This window comes from Triticum aestivum, chromosome 5D (genome assembly GCF_018294505.1).
Source record: "Triticum aestivum cultivar Chinese Spring chromosome 5D, IWGSC CS RefSeq v2.1, whole genome shotgun sequence".
NCBI lineage: Eukaryota > Viridiplantae > Streptophyta > Magnoliopsida > Poales > Poaceae > Triticum > Triticum aestivum.
This window is the reverse complement of record NC_057808.1, coordinates 169,663,576-169,679,428: the sequence shown is the minus strand read 5'-3', so window position 1 is coordinate 169,679,428 and position 15,853 is coordinate 169,663,576.

Below are 15,853 nucleotides of genomic sequence, written 5' to 3'. Positions count from 1 at the left end.
GGTGTGAATGTGCAAATGATCATGCATGAGTGAGACATAGACAGATGCCGATACGTTGTGTATACATGAGAGAACGGTCTTCTATTTTACTTGTGTGTGTGTGTGTGAGAGAGAGAGAGGAGCATCCGTAACACAACAACCATCTCTCTCGATTCGTCCGTCCCTCGCACGATCGCATGTAACACATGCATCAACGCGCACATTTTGACACCCTCACCCGGCCCCTGCCCACCTCAAGGCCCGCACATCGCTCTCTATCTCGCACGCACAATCTCTTCGTGAATACCCTGTTTAGCAAGTAGCTTTCCGTCACATACACACACATTTCTCTCCTTAGGTTTGTTTTCTCTCAATATCTGACACACACACACACAGACAGCACACATCACACACACACCCCCTCCCCCGAGCACACAATTCATCCCCATCCAAGGTTATATGGCGACCACTCTCGCTTGTGCTTCTTCGCACCCCAGCATGCACAACACCTCAATCTTCAAAGAGGGCATCGAGGAGATCGAAGACGGCGACCACACTGCGCTAGAGAATGCGGGGCCATTTGGAAGCAGGATGATGTGACGACGGCTGACTGACTCCTCCCCCCACCCTCTCTCTCTCGCACAAAATTACCAATCCCTCTCTCCCCCGCACAAATTTATCAATCCCTCAACCCACGAGATCCTTCCCCTCTCGTCCATGTTTTTCCAGCTCTCTCATCAAACCTGTTGTCTCTTCTCCTTCCACGTGTACAGAATCCGGATGCACACGCATCTCACGTATATTACATGTCTCCATCTTTCTCACAGACCTAACTTCTTCCTCTCTCTTTCTCTCTCTATCTCCCTCTTTCTGTTTCGTTAGGTTTGTCTCCTACTCTCTCGTCCACATACATACAATCTTTCCCGCCCTATCTGCTCCATCTTCGCAAGCTCTCTCTGCACGTTTCATTCACACATTGGGATATGTTCAAAATGTTGCTTTTATAATGGCTGATGTAGAGTTATTGTTGGTTTTGTTGCATCCTACAAAGTAATAACTATGAAATGCATTTTGATTGTCATTTGACTGGGATTATGCGAGTTTGAGCATGTTGTGAAGTACTATAGACCTCGTATACATCTTGGAATTCGACAATGATTGTAACTATTGAATTGTATAGACCATTACATTCGAAGTCAGTAGCCTAATATATTTATTTCACAATTTCAACAAATGATTAATTCACTACATACTAAGAAAACAAATGTGTACACCCTCCGTTTTTATTTAAGTCTGCGTATTAGCATTGGTCAAAGTCAAGTTTTGTAAACTCTCAGAAAGTTTATAACAAAAAATATTAACATATACAATAACAAATAAATACCATTAGATTCATTATTGAATGTACTTTCACATCATACATATCTGTTATGGTAAATGTTTATATTTTTCTATAAACTTGGTCAAACTTTAGGAAGTTTGACTTCGGTCAAACCTAATATGCAGAGTTTACTAGTACTACTCGCTAGTTGCTTAGCCGAATCACCCAACACGCCACACGGGGAGTTCAGTGTCACAAAATTTTGAGGTCGGCGGGAAAATCTCCCGCGACCCTGATTCGAGCAGTGGGAAGTTACCATCATAGCCTTCGGAACAGGCCTACGGATGACGGTTGGTAGGGGGCTGTTTTCGTAACTTCAGGTTCACCCTACCCAGCCAACCCCACCCCGGCACCCAGAGTAGTACACCTGAATACTCCCCATTTTCTATCCCCACCGCAAAATAGACTTCTCCACGGCACCGCAGCCTTCGTGCTCCTCCCCTTCTACATCGGCGCACTCGTCCACCGCAGCGCATCTGCCTCATCGACGACCTCGTACGCCGCACTGGAGCCGGTCCACCGTCGTCGTCGTACACGGAGCCTCTTCCCCGGCACCGTCTTCCACGGTCTCGGATCTGCTTCCCGGAAGCCGACGCCAAGCGCAGAAGCACCACCGTCGTGGACAATGAACTGACTCCCGTTGCCGACCATGACTCACAGAGGCCGCCGCGACCATCGTTCTCCTCCTCGATTGGTAATGTGTGTATTGAATCACTTAGCAGTACATGTGCAGTTCCAATTTTGTTCATACCTACCCTTCAAATTTCCTGGGTGCTATTGTTCCCGTAAAAGTAATTGGTTATAGCCTCCATTGTCCAACAGAATATCAGCTTGTAATTGTGCGTCGCTCCTGTATCGCGCTGTGCTTGGGTAGGTATTTCATCTGCAACCAGTAGTGTGGCAAATGATGGATAGTTTTTTAGAACTAGCAAGATGCCCATGCGTTGCACGCATCAAGATGCATTTGTATGAGTAGTTTATCTTGTGGGAGAAAAGGATGAACGAGGGAATGCCTTATTTGCAAATGCGGAGAGGGGTGTGGGTATCTTTTTGCAAAATTGCCACAGTTTCCTTCCTATCCGTCGGATATAAATCGGATGGCCTATATTGCAGGATGGCAGGAACACCATCATCACCAACTCTGTTTTTTATAAGAGTAGGGAAAAAGTAGAGAAAAAATAGAGAGTAGAGAAGTAGAGATAAATATTAAATATAAAATAAATATAACAGTAGAGAAGAGAGTAGAGATAGCAGAGACGTCGGGAAAGGATTGCGCGCGCGCGGGAAAAAGCGGCCGGGCGTGCGCTAGTTTTGGCGCGCGGCGTCCGGCGCGCTTTATAAAATCCAACGCCCTCCCACCGCTCTGTGCCTTGCCACCGCTCTCTCCCCGCTCTGTGCCTCGCCACCGCTCTCTCCCCGCTCTTTCTCGCCTCGCCGCCGCCGCGCCACCATGCCGCCGCGTCGCCGGGAAACTTGGGGATACCGCGGCGTCCGCGCGCGCCCCTCCGGCGGCTTCTCCGCCGAGATCCGGTTCCGCGGGATGCGCCTCGGCCTCGGCAATTTCGACACCGCCAACGAGGCCGCCCGCGCGTACGACGCGGCGGCGTGGCGCCTCCGGTGGCCTCATAGAACATTGAACTTCCCCAACGTGCCGACGCGGGAGCGGGCACAGGAGCTCGCGCCTCTGCCGCGGCTTATCACCGACGAGGATCGTCGCGACAACCGGAGGCGGGAGCACCGTCTCGGCATCGCCGAGATGGACGAGGAAGCCATGGCGCTGTGGCGCCAACGCTTCCCGCAGGACATCATCAACGAGCGCGAGTTCTACGAGCAAAGGAGGGCGGAGAGGGATAAGAGGAGGGCGGAGCGAGCCGCCTATCGCGAGGACAAGCGTAGGCGAAAAGCGGACGCTCAATTCAACATGAGGCTAGGAGCAGCGTCGCCCTGGGAATCCGACGACGATCGGTATCTTCACGCCTACAGTCAGACGTCGGAGGAGGACATCACCGAGGAGGAGTCGGACGACGAGGAGTAGTTGAATAATCTATTTTTTATCTATCTATGCTGAGAACTATCCTCTACTCTCTATCTCTACTTCTCGATCTCAGCACTGTAAACGCTTTTTTAAAGCGCCGCGCGTTGCGATTCTGTTGGAGATGCTCTAACATGGCAGACGAGTGCTTTAATGTTGCCCACAAGATGCGCGAGTATTACTAGTAGTATATTTTTCTTGCCATGTTGAGATTTTAAAACCACGAGTGCGAACATGCAGAGGAGCAATGAAGACCAAACACGGGATATTGGGGACATCTTCAAGGAGCGTGGCAAGTTAAAGAGGAGCTGCACCGAACCTGTAAAACGAGCTTTGGTAAGTAACACCCTTTCAATTACTTTCGTTTAGCCTCGTGTTCTTCGATGTGTATATGTTGTAGTTTCTGTTTCTCTTAAGCCTCGTGTTCTTCGATGTGTCATAAGAAGAGTCTTAATCGTCCTAATGCTTTCGTTTTTAGCTTGATGTAGGAAGTGGGTGTTCTCACCTTGTAGTCTGTTTTTATATTTTTTTCCTTTTGAATTCACTTCTCCCAGTTCTGTTTATCTGGCTTCTACTAAATGGATCTGGGTTGCTCTGAGTAATTATCTAAAAAAGAAGTAACTTCATGTCAGGATGCAGTTCCTGCGAGGAGGGAAGTATGGTCAACCTCGAGATCATGTTTCCAGAATGAGGCTGGATTACACACAAGGTGCCAGTTCCCTAATGATGCTGGATTAGACACAAGGTGCAAATTCCCAGATGATGCTGGATTACACACAAGCCAGGTGGAGTCGTCAGCTGTTCGTGTCCTCGTGGCTCTAGTAAAGGCTGAAAGAAAGCGTGCAGCAGCCCTTGAGAATGTAGCTGAGTTCCTGAAGAAGCGAAAAGAGCAATCAGATGCTCTCTTCACCCATGCCAAAGAAGAGATGGAAGAAGCCAGAAATAAGCTAGCAGAGGCAGAGCAGGCTAGGCGTCTCCTGCTATCTAAAACTGTTGTCAATACAAAATTTCCTTCATAGTAGCTAGGTTCAAATGTTTATCCAGTCAGCATGCCTGTTGTGATGTCCGTGCATCTACTGATGTGGCACAAAATATTTTTTTCGGGTCATGTAATAACAGCAATTACTTTCCAAACAATAACAGACGAAGCATTGGACATGGTATAGTTCACGCGCAAGCCCGACATTCCAAGTTCAACTTCCACATCAAACTCATGTTCACAGATATCTCCACATTCATACATAATGTCCACAACCATGATTCACTTCAAAGCCAAAAAAATTGAGGAGAGTTATGAATAAAGAAAAACCTCTAGTTACTGCTACCAGTGCGAGCACAACAAGTCAAGACCATGCGTAATTAATTATATTTTGGTCACTTTTTGTGTTCTAAAATGCCGGCCGGCTCGCGGAAGGACGTGTTGCCGGCACACGCGCGGATTCAATGAAGGCAGGCGGGGCAGTCTGAAGCCGGTTGCATGCGGCGAGGAGGCGTGTTCAGCCGGGCCTGCAGCGAGTGGGGCCCTCTTGGCCGGCGCGCCGGTTCAATGCCTGCGCTATGAGAGGTCGCGTCCGTGTCAGAGCAATCACTCCCTCCAGTCCTTTTTTGTTTGCGTATAACAAAATCTCGTTTTCCATTCACATTTTACAAGTAAAATTCGTGGACAAACTTTGACCCAAAAACGATGGGGACTAGTAAACCAGAACGGAGGTAGTAGTTTTTTTTAATCAAAGAAGGGTTTCCCCCTTCCGATTTTCATTACTGAAAACCAACATCTAAATCTAAACATAGTATTTGCCCTAGAACTACCAGGTTCAACATCTCGCAACATAAACCCATACAACCATACGCCAAGGAGGTACGTAGGTACTATGAATTCCATTTTCGCTCCATACCAATCGTTCTAAAAACTACTTAGTACTTATAACGCGCCATTGAAAATCGAAACTCTTAACCCCACTAAAAAATGATATTTTAAACGTGGCTACTCGATCTGTGGCAACTGGCGAGCCACCGCCTCCAAGTCGTTCACCTGTGGTCCCGACCATCAACTCCTACGGATCAAATTATCACGCGAGCTGACTATTCCTACAAAGGTGCGCTCCACCACGTACCCGGTACCCGCGAATGCAGCAATCGTGCACCTAGGGTTTTAGGGTTTATTTGTTAACGTTGCCTTTACGTAACACTCATGTGTGCGAGACAACGAGAGACCGACTGCGTGCATGCGCCTCTTCTCTTCGTATATGTACTCCACCGTTTGTCTGGTGTCCACAAAATTATAATAACTACTAGCAATGTGCCAATGCGTTGCCACACGATCTGAGTAGATTAATACATATTCACCGATTTGATAGAAAAAAAGTCTAGTTTTGAAATACGTATATCACTAAAAAATGTTATGTTTCACTCAAAATATATTCCTTTGGCGGTTTTGATGAGATAAGGGAGGAATGTTGTTGGTTTCAAGATTCGAGAAGTGGTATATGTCTAATTTCTACTCTTACTAGCAAGATGCCCGTGCGTTGCACGGAACATCAAGATCTTGTGGGAGAAAAGGATGAACGAGGGAAGGCCTTATCTGCAAATGTGGAGAGGAGTGCGGGTAAATTGCCATAGTTTCGTTCCTATCCGTCAGATATAAATCGGACGGCCTATATTGCAGGATGGCAGGCCCACCATCATCACCAACTCTGTTTTTTATCCCTACTCTTATAAAAAGCATAGTCGGTGATGATCGTGTGCCTGCCATCCTGCAATATAGGCCGTCCGATCTATATCTGACGGATAGGAAGGAAACTATGGCAATTTTGCAAAAAGATACCCACACCCCTCTCCACACTTGCAAATAAGGCCTTCCCTTGTTCATCCTTTTCTCCCACAAGATAAACTACTCATACAAATGCATCTTCATGTTCCGTGCAACGCATGGGCATCTTGCTAGTTGTTGCAAAAAGCCCATGTGTGTGAGAGAGAGGGAGAGAGGAGGAGGATGGAGTGCATGTGTGACAAAGACACAAAGAGTGTGTGTGCGAGAGGTATCAGCTTAAAATGAGGCGATAGTGTGTGTGTGCACGATCGAGAGGGCGTGTCTCAAGAAGGGAAGAAAAATCTACATAGATACAAGGAGCGGGAGAGAGACATGTATGCGATAGTGGAAGCACGAGTGTGCGGGTGTATAAACCTATCTAGAGGCTAGTCGATAAATGTTTGTGAGAGAAATACGAGACGGGGGTGCGAAAGCGAGAGTTTTGTGTGTGAGAGAGAGACGGTAGTCGGGAAGGGGAGTGGAAGCAGGAGTTGTGTGTGTGTGTGAGAGAGAGAGGGGGGGAGTTTGTCTGATCGGTAAACAAATGAATAATGTCAGTCTGGGATGGAGACGAAAAGGAGACCGCAACAAATGTTGTGTCTACAGGAGAGAGAGAGAGAGTAATTTTAGTGGTATGATTCATATCTAGAGACATATAGGGTGTGTGAGAGAATCCCATAGAGAGAAAGACAAAGTGAAAGACGAGTGGAGACTGTGTGTGTGGCGGTGAAAAAGAAAGCTTAGGTACCTAGTGATACGAGAGAACGGTAGAGACGTGAGAGATAATGAAAACCGTGTAATGTATAATGATAGGGAGAGTGTGACACTTCTCAAGGGAGACGTCGAGAGACCATGTTTGCGAGGATAGGAGAAACATGAAGTGAGCGTGCGGGTGAGCTGGAGAAAAGAGAGTGATAGCTACATGAAGGAGCATGCATGCGAGAGAGATGGGCATGAAAGGAGTGAACATAAAAGGGATTCAAATATTTGAATTCGAGATGATGATACATGTAATCCATACTCGAACCAAAATTGATCTATCAAACATGCATACTCATATGAATTCACGCGCATCTATGTTATTTAATATGTAGATATTACTGATCCATACATTTTAGTAGAACATAATTTGGTTTAATTTTTTGAATTCAACCTTATGATTTTGAGATCATTGTATTTGTAAATCATATTATACATATAAAGGAGCAGAATTCTTTGTTGTGCTTTTGAAAGTATATATAAAAAATGATGTATATAGAATTTTATTCCAATCGAAAATGGATCCCGCCCGAAAAAATAGAATACAAACGGGATTCGAATTGAGTTGGCACGGTAAACGTGCACTCTGCAAAATTTGAACGAAGCGGGGAAAGTCGCAGTAACCGCCCGAAACCAAAATCTGCGAGATGGAAATTACTACTGCCTATCCCTGCCACGCAAAGCCTATCTGCTCGATTTCTATAGGTTTCGATAGGGGTAGGTTTGTAATTTCACTCAAACGTGACATAACCGCCTCTCACCCGGATTCATACACGGTGGGCGCCAAAACACAGTGTGTCCTCGGCCGAAATCGACTCCCTCCCCGATTCATACACGGTGGGCGCCAAAAACAAACTCTCGTCGGCAAATATTCGGTGTATGCGAGATTACCGTCCTATCCCCAACCGACTAATATTGCTGTGATGTAGGAAATTTGAAACGGGGGCTAAGTTTGTAAATTTCCTCGCATTTGAGACAAGCGCGCCCTGAAGACATGGTTCCCCCTTCCTCTCCACCTCCATTTCCCCATTCGTACTCCGTGGGCGCCAAAACACCCTCTCCACCCCAGCCTCCTCCGTCCGCCACCCCATCCACCGCCGTCCTCCTCCACCATGCCGGAGCTGATACCCCGACGCCGCCGTCCATTACAAGAGATCGACCTCTCTCATCCACGGCTTCGGACCGGGATCCTTGCATCCCGTCCTCTCGCTTCATCCCCGCCGTCGTCCACCTTGCCGGCGCCGCTCCTACGACCGTCTCGTCCACCGCGCCCCGCCGCCACCGTCTACCCTCCTAGATCTGCTTCCACGCCGCCGACAGCCATCGCTACCGCAGCACCGTCAAATTCTCAGCAGATGCATACACGGCGCCGCACCAGAGGCGGTACTCTTTCGTATCTGCTCAACTTATTTATCGCAGCAAGAAAATAGATCGCCACTGCTTTACTCTGATTTCTTGTCCATCACTTACTTGCTAGTTGAGAGCAAACATTGGTTGCGAAGTTGCCTTTGTCCGGTTTGCACCTTCAGATCCGCCATGGCACGCTCAACACTATACTCCCAATGCTTATGGTTTTCCCCTTTTATATTCCACACTAGTTAAATCACAGTAGACTAAATTTCAAAATTGGGTCAGTCGATTTTTCAGAGCTCGCCGGAGTTCGCCGGTGCGAACGAAGGGGCTCGGGTGGGGACTTTGGTTGTGGGGGCGGTGGTGGGGCCTCGCCGAACGAAGAAAACTCGACGCGGGTGGGGGCGGGGGTGGGGTGGGGTGGCGGAGGAACACAGGCGGTGGGGGCCGATGGTCCGGCCGGCGGCCCGTGCGGTGTTCTGTATGGGAAGAATCAGAGACGAGGAAGAAGAAGGGTTAGGAGACGTAGGATCTTCATCCAACCGCCTGAAATGGTCGACTGACCCAAATGCAGACATGCCTTTATATTCAGTACCATCATCGTACCTGCTTAGCACTGCTCCTGAATCCATCAAGCTAAACAACGTGCCACTCATAATTCCAAACTTGTTGCTCAAGTACGAATCTGATATGATGCTGATATTACTAAAACAGATAACATTTAATTGGTCAGCTAATGTTCCTACTTTACTTTCGAAAAAGCACGTGCACCACATATAGAGAGACAGCAGGGAGTTGCTTTCTTAATGCGCTCTGGTTCATCATGTGTGGGCACTGCGCAACGAACATTTTATTATCCAAAATCTGCTTGCTCTTCTTTAGCATGTTCCTCTTCCGTTCTTCTTTAATAAGTACTCTCTCCGTTCCTAAATACAAGTCTTTGTATAGATTCCACCATGGACTACATATGGAGCAAAATGAGTGAATCTACACTCTAAAAAGTATCTGGATACATCTGTATGTGATCCATAGTGGAAATCTCTACCAAGACTTATATTTTGGAACGGAGGGAGTATGATAGTAGTACAGTATGTTCCTTGTAGTGAATATGAGCAGGGACATTTGCAGTGTAGAGGTCTATATGGTCGGTTGGTATGGACACTTTGAACTCGTCGGGCCTCTTTGATTCGTAGGATTTTGTAAACATGGGAATAGGATTTGTAGTGGCCTGCCCACTTGAATCCTATAAGAATAGCAAGGAAATGCGGGGAGCTGTGTCGCCTTTGAGAGTTACACTGATATTAACAGTACCGCACCTTCAGTTGAAGAGAGTTGGTATCCGAAGGCTTTCTAGCCATACCGGCAATACTAGCACATATATTTTCTAGGAAGTTCCACCTTGCTGATTTTACTCTGATGCTTACGGTTTTCCCGTTATATCTACACTATGATCTGTGTAGCTACTTTGTGTCGCACTAGCAGCAGTCCACTCTTGAAGCTAAACACCGCAATGACTTACAAAATTGGCACCAAGGCATTGAGTGCCATTCTGGATGCAATGAAACTCATACGCTCACCACCTATTGACTCTTGTTCAGAATATGATCCTAATGACTATTCTAACCTCAAGGAGTCAAAGGCAGATGGCCTGTCCTGTTCACCCATCAAGGTGCCTGTTCTTGTAAGTACCTGCTGTCCTTTATCAGTGTACTTATATTGACAGGTAGTTGTTCATGTACCATCACTCTGCAGCTTATTTTCCTTTGCCCTCCATTTTCTACACATAAGATCTATATTTACTCTTACCATAAGGTTGGAGAACACTGATGGTACTGAAGAAGTTTAGCTCTACATTGCTCTTGGCTGTACCTTTTGCCTGTATCGTTGTACTTACATTTATAGCTGCTTGGTTATGTAGCATCACTCTTCATCTTATCTTAAATATTCTCCATTTTTCTTATATTGTCACATCTATATTTACTCTTAACAAAATGTAGAATAAAGGCAATGCTTATGAAGAAGACTCTGTGGTAAACTTCTTGAATTGCCCCCCCCCCATCAGCATGGACAAGGGCTTTATAGAGCCTGCCTTCACCAATAATGTAAGTTTATCCTTCTCAAGCCTTCAAACTTTGTTGTGTATATTTGGTTAGGCATGACTGCAACAGCTGTTTATTTTTGGTGTTTGCATCAAATTGCATGTTTAAAGTTTATTATGTACTCCAGTTCATAAACAAAAGTTTGTCCTTCTCAATTTAAGTTTTCAGTTGTACAACCAAGTTCCTTCTTCATACCATGTAAATTAAACTATACAGAGCAAGTGATCTTATTTTGCCAGTCTGAAATGGGATAAATTGACACCACACTAACCATTGATACTTATGAGTTCTTGATCTGTAATCCAGTGGTGTCGTGAAGCTGCCAACTCCTTCAAAATGTCATTTCCTGCCATGTCTTGACCTGAACAATACCATATTGTGTTAATGCTATTTTAAACTGTGTCACTTTATTCGTCATTAAGAAATGTGATGAATTGCCAGCACTGATACTTATATGTGCAAAACCTGTCATCTGTCTGCTTGTTTATCTTTCAGAGTGAGGAGGATATAAGTGTCAAACAAGTGCAGTCTCACCAGCTTGCTCAGCTGCTTGTGCTGCAGCTCCGAGCAGGCCTAACCTTTCTTGAACTCTATTGAAGTGCTGTTAGTTTTGTATATTATTTTGTCAGCATGTTTAGTTGCACTGGTGGCGATCTTTGATGCCCAGTGTATGTAATCTGCTGTCTGCTTGTGCTTTCTTATCATAGTGGCGAACTTTGATTCCCAGTGTGGATGTAATATGCCGTAATTTCTTTATTGTACAGTCTAGGTTTTATTCTTATTCACGATGCTGCAGTTATTTTACTGTATATATATCATGTCTTCGCAGTAAACCGGCCAAACCGTAAAATTACGGTACATAATCGGGCCGTCATGCAAATCACCATGTATGATCCACATCATGGGCCCCGTCATCTTGGTCCGTTAACATGCCTAAATGTAAACTGGCCCACTAGTAGATTCGGGCCTTTAGGAGGCCGAGTAAACCGCCGGCCCTATTTTCCCAAGAAAACTCAATGGGCCTTTAGGAGGCTGAAAAGTAGGTTGGGCCTGAAACGTGTCGCACAGCTCACGGGCCGGCAGCAGGCCGAAATAGACCCCGGCCCATGAATGTGCCAATCAAATCATGGGCTTATAACAGGCAAAAATTGTCTCGGTCCTTGTTTGGCCCAATCAGATTATCGGCTGCGAGCAGGCCGGATGCAAACCGGGCCGTAGTTAGGCCCAACTATATGACGGGCTTTTAACAGGACGAAATTAATATAGGGCCGAAATGTTAAATGGGCCCTTAACAAGCCAAAACTAATATCAGGCCGAATTAGTAAATGGGCCTTTAGCAAATGGGACCAAAAGCGTAGCGTCCAGTTGACGGGCCGAATCTGATATGGGCCATAATTTAGCCCAAAGCCTCTTAAAGGGCCGGACCTGATCTGGGCTGTAATTTGGCCCAGAACGTGGTAGGATTTTAACGGGCCGGATCTCATATGGGCCATTATTAGGCCCGGAACATGGCAGGCCATTAATGGACCGGATCAAATATGGGCCGGCATTTGGCCCAAAACATGGCAGCCAGTTAATGGGCCGGCCTACTAGGGTCCTCAAAATCTTGTGGGCCTACAGCTGGGTCGGCCCATTATTGTCGGTGAAATGTCGTGGGCCTTTAGCTGGGCCGGCCCATTATGGTCCACAGAAATCTTATGGGCCTTCACGTGGGCCGGCCCATTATGGCCCGCAAAAATCTTGTGGGCCTTTACCTGGGCCGGCCCATTATGGCCCGCAAAATCTTGTGCGCCTTTAGCTAGGCCGTCCCATTATGGTCCGCAAAATCTTGGGGGCCTTTAGTTGGGCCGGCCCATTTAAACTTTATGGGCCACTTTTGGGCTGGTCCACGTGTTAACATATCATAGGCGCATCTCGCCCATTGGATGAGTGACACATGTGCCAACACGGAGCTGACACGTGTTTCCTCCAGCCAATGATGATTTTACACGTGGAAAATCCCCATTGGTCGGGGCTGTTAACGGGTTATCAGATCCAAAACCGGACCCGATAGCTTAACGGCGTTCCGTTAGGGTGGATGCAACGTGTCGGTCACCCTTGACGAAAGCACTTCTGTGACGCGCGATTTATCGTCATGGAAGTGGACACTTCCGTGATGATAATTTTGGTAATGTCATGGAACACTTCTACGACAGCACAGGTATGACTATCTTGATTCTGTCATAAATTTGTCATGGATGTACATGCATGACAGAAAACGTGACCTAGTGTGACAAACACGTATCATCACGGAAGTGTATTTTTTTGTAGTGTTTGCTTCTGACCACACTACCGCATCTTCCACAACTCCTTTTCGTTTAAGTCCGAGGCCTCGCCATCGTCCTCCGCCTTGGTTAGCTTGCTGCGGCGCCTCCTTCTGGCGTTGTCAACAAGGTCAACATACGAGAGGAATCAGGAGATGATTGTATGTGGAGAGGATGACAGCAGGGACCCACCAGGTCATGGCAGTACGCAAGCATGTGCCTCCTTATTTCAAGCCAAAAAAAGTTCCCCCTAATGGATTCCTGACATCTGGGTCCCATGCCATTGTGAACATAACAATAAATGAGAGAATTGCATAACTAGTGGCTGACCCCAGGGACCCAGCAGCTCACCTAGTTGTTTTTGTTTTTGAGACGGAGCAGGGTGTCAACTGCGCTGTGTGGGGCACTCCCGCCAGTCTAGCCGAGCCTTTTATTTTATGTTTACCACAAGACCAGCCTAGTTGTTCTTTTTCTTTCTGAAAATGGCTAGCCTCATTTTTTTGCAGAATACCCGACCGAGGCCTACTTGCTTTTGTCAGCCCTACTAGGCAGCAAATCTTTCAAGACGAGGAGGGATGCATTCGCCTTGCCCAAAAAAGGACTATAAGTAATGAGAAACGGGCTGTACATTTTTAAACGCAGCAAATCTGTAATTATATTCAAATTTCTTTTTTTGCATTCTGAGATTTTAAATTTCATTGAATTTTTTGCGGGGAGAATTTGATTTTAAGTTAATATAAATTTATTTTTAAAATTCTTTGAATCTGACTCGAAATTTCAGGATTAAAAACATTTCGTTGATGTATTTTACCATGGCCACAATATGGGCTCTAATGCTAACAAAAAGAATATGGGCTTTAAAAATTCCTTAAGAATTAACAAATGGGATGTAAATTATTAGCAATAATGGCAAATGGGTTGTATGTTGTTTTCCATAGATTTGTAGGCTGACTTGTGGGCCTATTAGGTTGACGCGTGCGCTTTCCTAAATAAAATAAAGGTTGATGCGTACGGAAGGCTTTGTCCACTTAGACAACACACCAGAGCAGTGACTATTGGAAGTCCATCCAACGGCCGTCGTGCTTCTTCAATCTCTGATATTCCTGCTCTAGCCGCCTAAATAAGCACCAGCGGGACTTCATGCTCCCTACTCCCGTGGTCGGCTATGCTGCGGCACAGGCCTCACCGGCCCACCCTACTCCCACCGCTGGCCAGGCCATCCCTCTACCCACCCGCACCTCCTATTAGTTTCCAGCGATGGCAGCCTCACCCCGTAGCCGAACAAGTCAGCCCTCATACACCCTCAGTGTGGGTATCCACTGATGTGCCTTTGCCGGCTCCAGGTCGTTCCCTTCCCGGGCGTTGCTGTCGTCCACCGCATTGATGCTCTTGGCATGGCGTGGTCAACAACGACATCCATCGGAAGAGGGATGTACGAGGAGAGTCTAACAGCGGGGACCCACATCGTCCATGGCCGCACGCAAGCAAGTGCCTCCTTATTACGTGAAAAAATGATTGCTCCCCCTGACTACTGGGGCCCACCTGCTATATCTTTGCACAGAAGGAAGCGCCTCCTTATTATGCAAAAAAACAAATCCTCCCAATGACACCCGAGACTCACAAAATTTGGAGGCTGACTTGTGGCTCTACTAAGTTGACGCGTACGCAGGGCTTTCTCAACTAAGTCAACAAACGTTTCTAACAGTTGTAACCGTTGAATTAGGATGTTAATCCAACGGCCGTGCTACTTCCTCAATATCTGGTCTTCTTGCTCTAGCCGCCCAAACCAGCACCGATGGGACCGCCTGCTCCTGCCTCTAGCGGCCGGCTGTGCTGCCACATGGGCCTCACCGCCCCATCTTACTCCCACCGCTGGCCAGGCCTTCCCTATATTCACCTAGACCTCCTGTTATTCTTCGGTGATGGTAGAACTACTGCAGGATGCTGCTAACATGACACTACAATCAGAGACCATTCAATGAAACCGTGTGATCCATTAATTCCAAATGGTGATGTAAAAAACCGTCAAAAATATTCAAAACGTTTGCGATGGCGGATACATCAAACATGGTTTAGATTTTAGTTGCGCGTGCGATGCGGGGCATATGTTTCCTTTCAATGAACTATTTGCGATGAGGCAGAACAACAGAAATGGGCAGCTTGATGAAGGTGTGTGCGATATACGACATATAGTTAACTCGGATAAACTATTTGTGATGAGGCGAAAGAATAGAAACGGGCAACCAGATGAAGGTGTGTGCAATATACGGCATACAGTTCACTCAGATGAACTGTTTGTGATTAGGCGGAACAAATGTCAGGACCGGATTTTTCGGGATATATTTTCCCAGAAAATGATCCTTGTGCTCATCAGCCCCAGGATTACTATTAGCTGATGAGGCACCAACTTGATACAGAAATTCCAAGCAACGTACATAATATGTAGTACAAGACCATTGTGGCCTATGAGTACAACAAATGGTTTCTAGTGGCTGATGGCTGAATCGGTTTGTTGTTCATCTGCGTCTATGGGACTCCATTTCCCACAGGAACAGCTGACCTGGATAACTCCTATCTTCGCGAGGCTGCTGTCACCATTGCGTGGGTTCTGGGGCTATCATCGCAATGCTCCTCTCCTTGCACGAAATCTCGCCAAGACCATAGCCAGGGACAAGCCAGTGAGTACTTTGAATGTACTCGCAAACATTATGAACACTGGTATAATATAACAAGGGATAATCATGCTCTAAAATATTCTATGATCATAACGTCAGTCACGAAATAAAAATCCATGATGCACGCAAGCAGGTTGTTTATATAAAACATGAGTATGCAATCAGAGAGTAGAAATAGAATGCACCGATCGGGTGTCTGAAGCGACGCCTCGAAAGGACAATAACATGAAGCATGCCTCAGTCGGGCGTCTGAGCGACACCACATAAAGGGCTTATAAGTGAAATAAGTAACAAACATGCCACAGTCGGGCGTCTGTGCGACACCTCATAAAGGGCTTATAAAGTAAATAAATAAGCATGCCATAGTCGGGCGTCTCAGTGACACCACATAAGGGGCTTATAAGTGAAATAAGTAACAAACATGCCACAGTCGGGCGTCTGTGCGATACCTCATAAAGGGCTTATA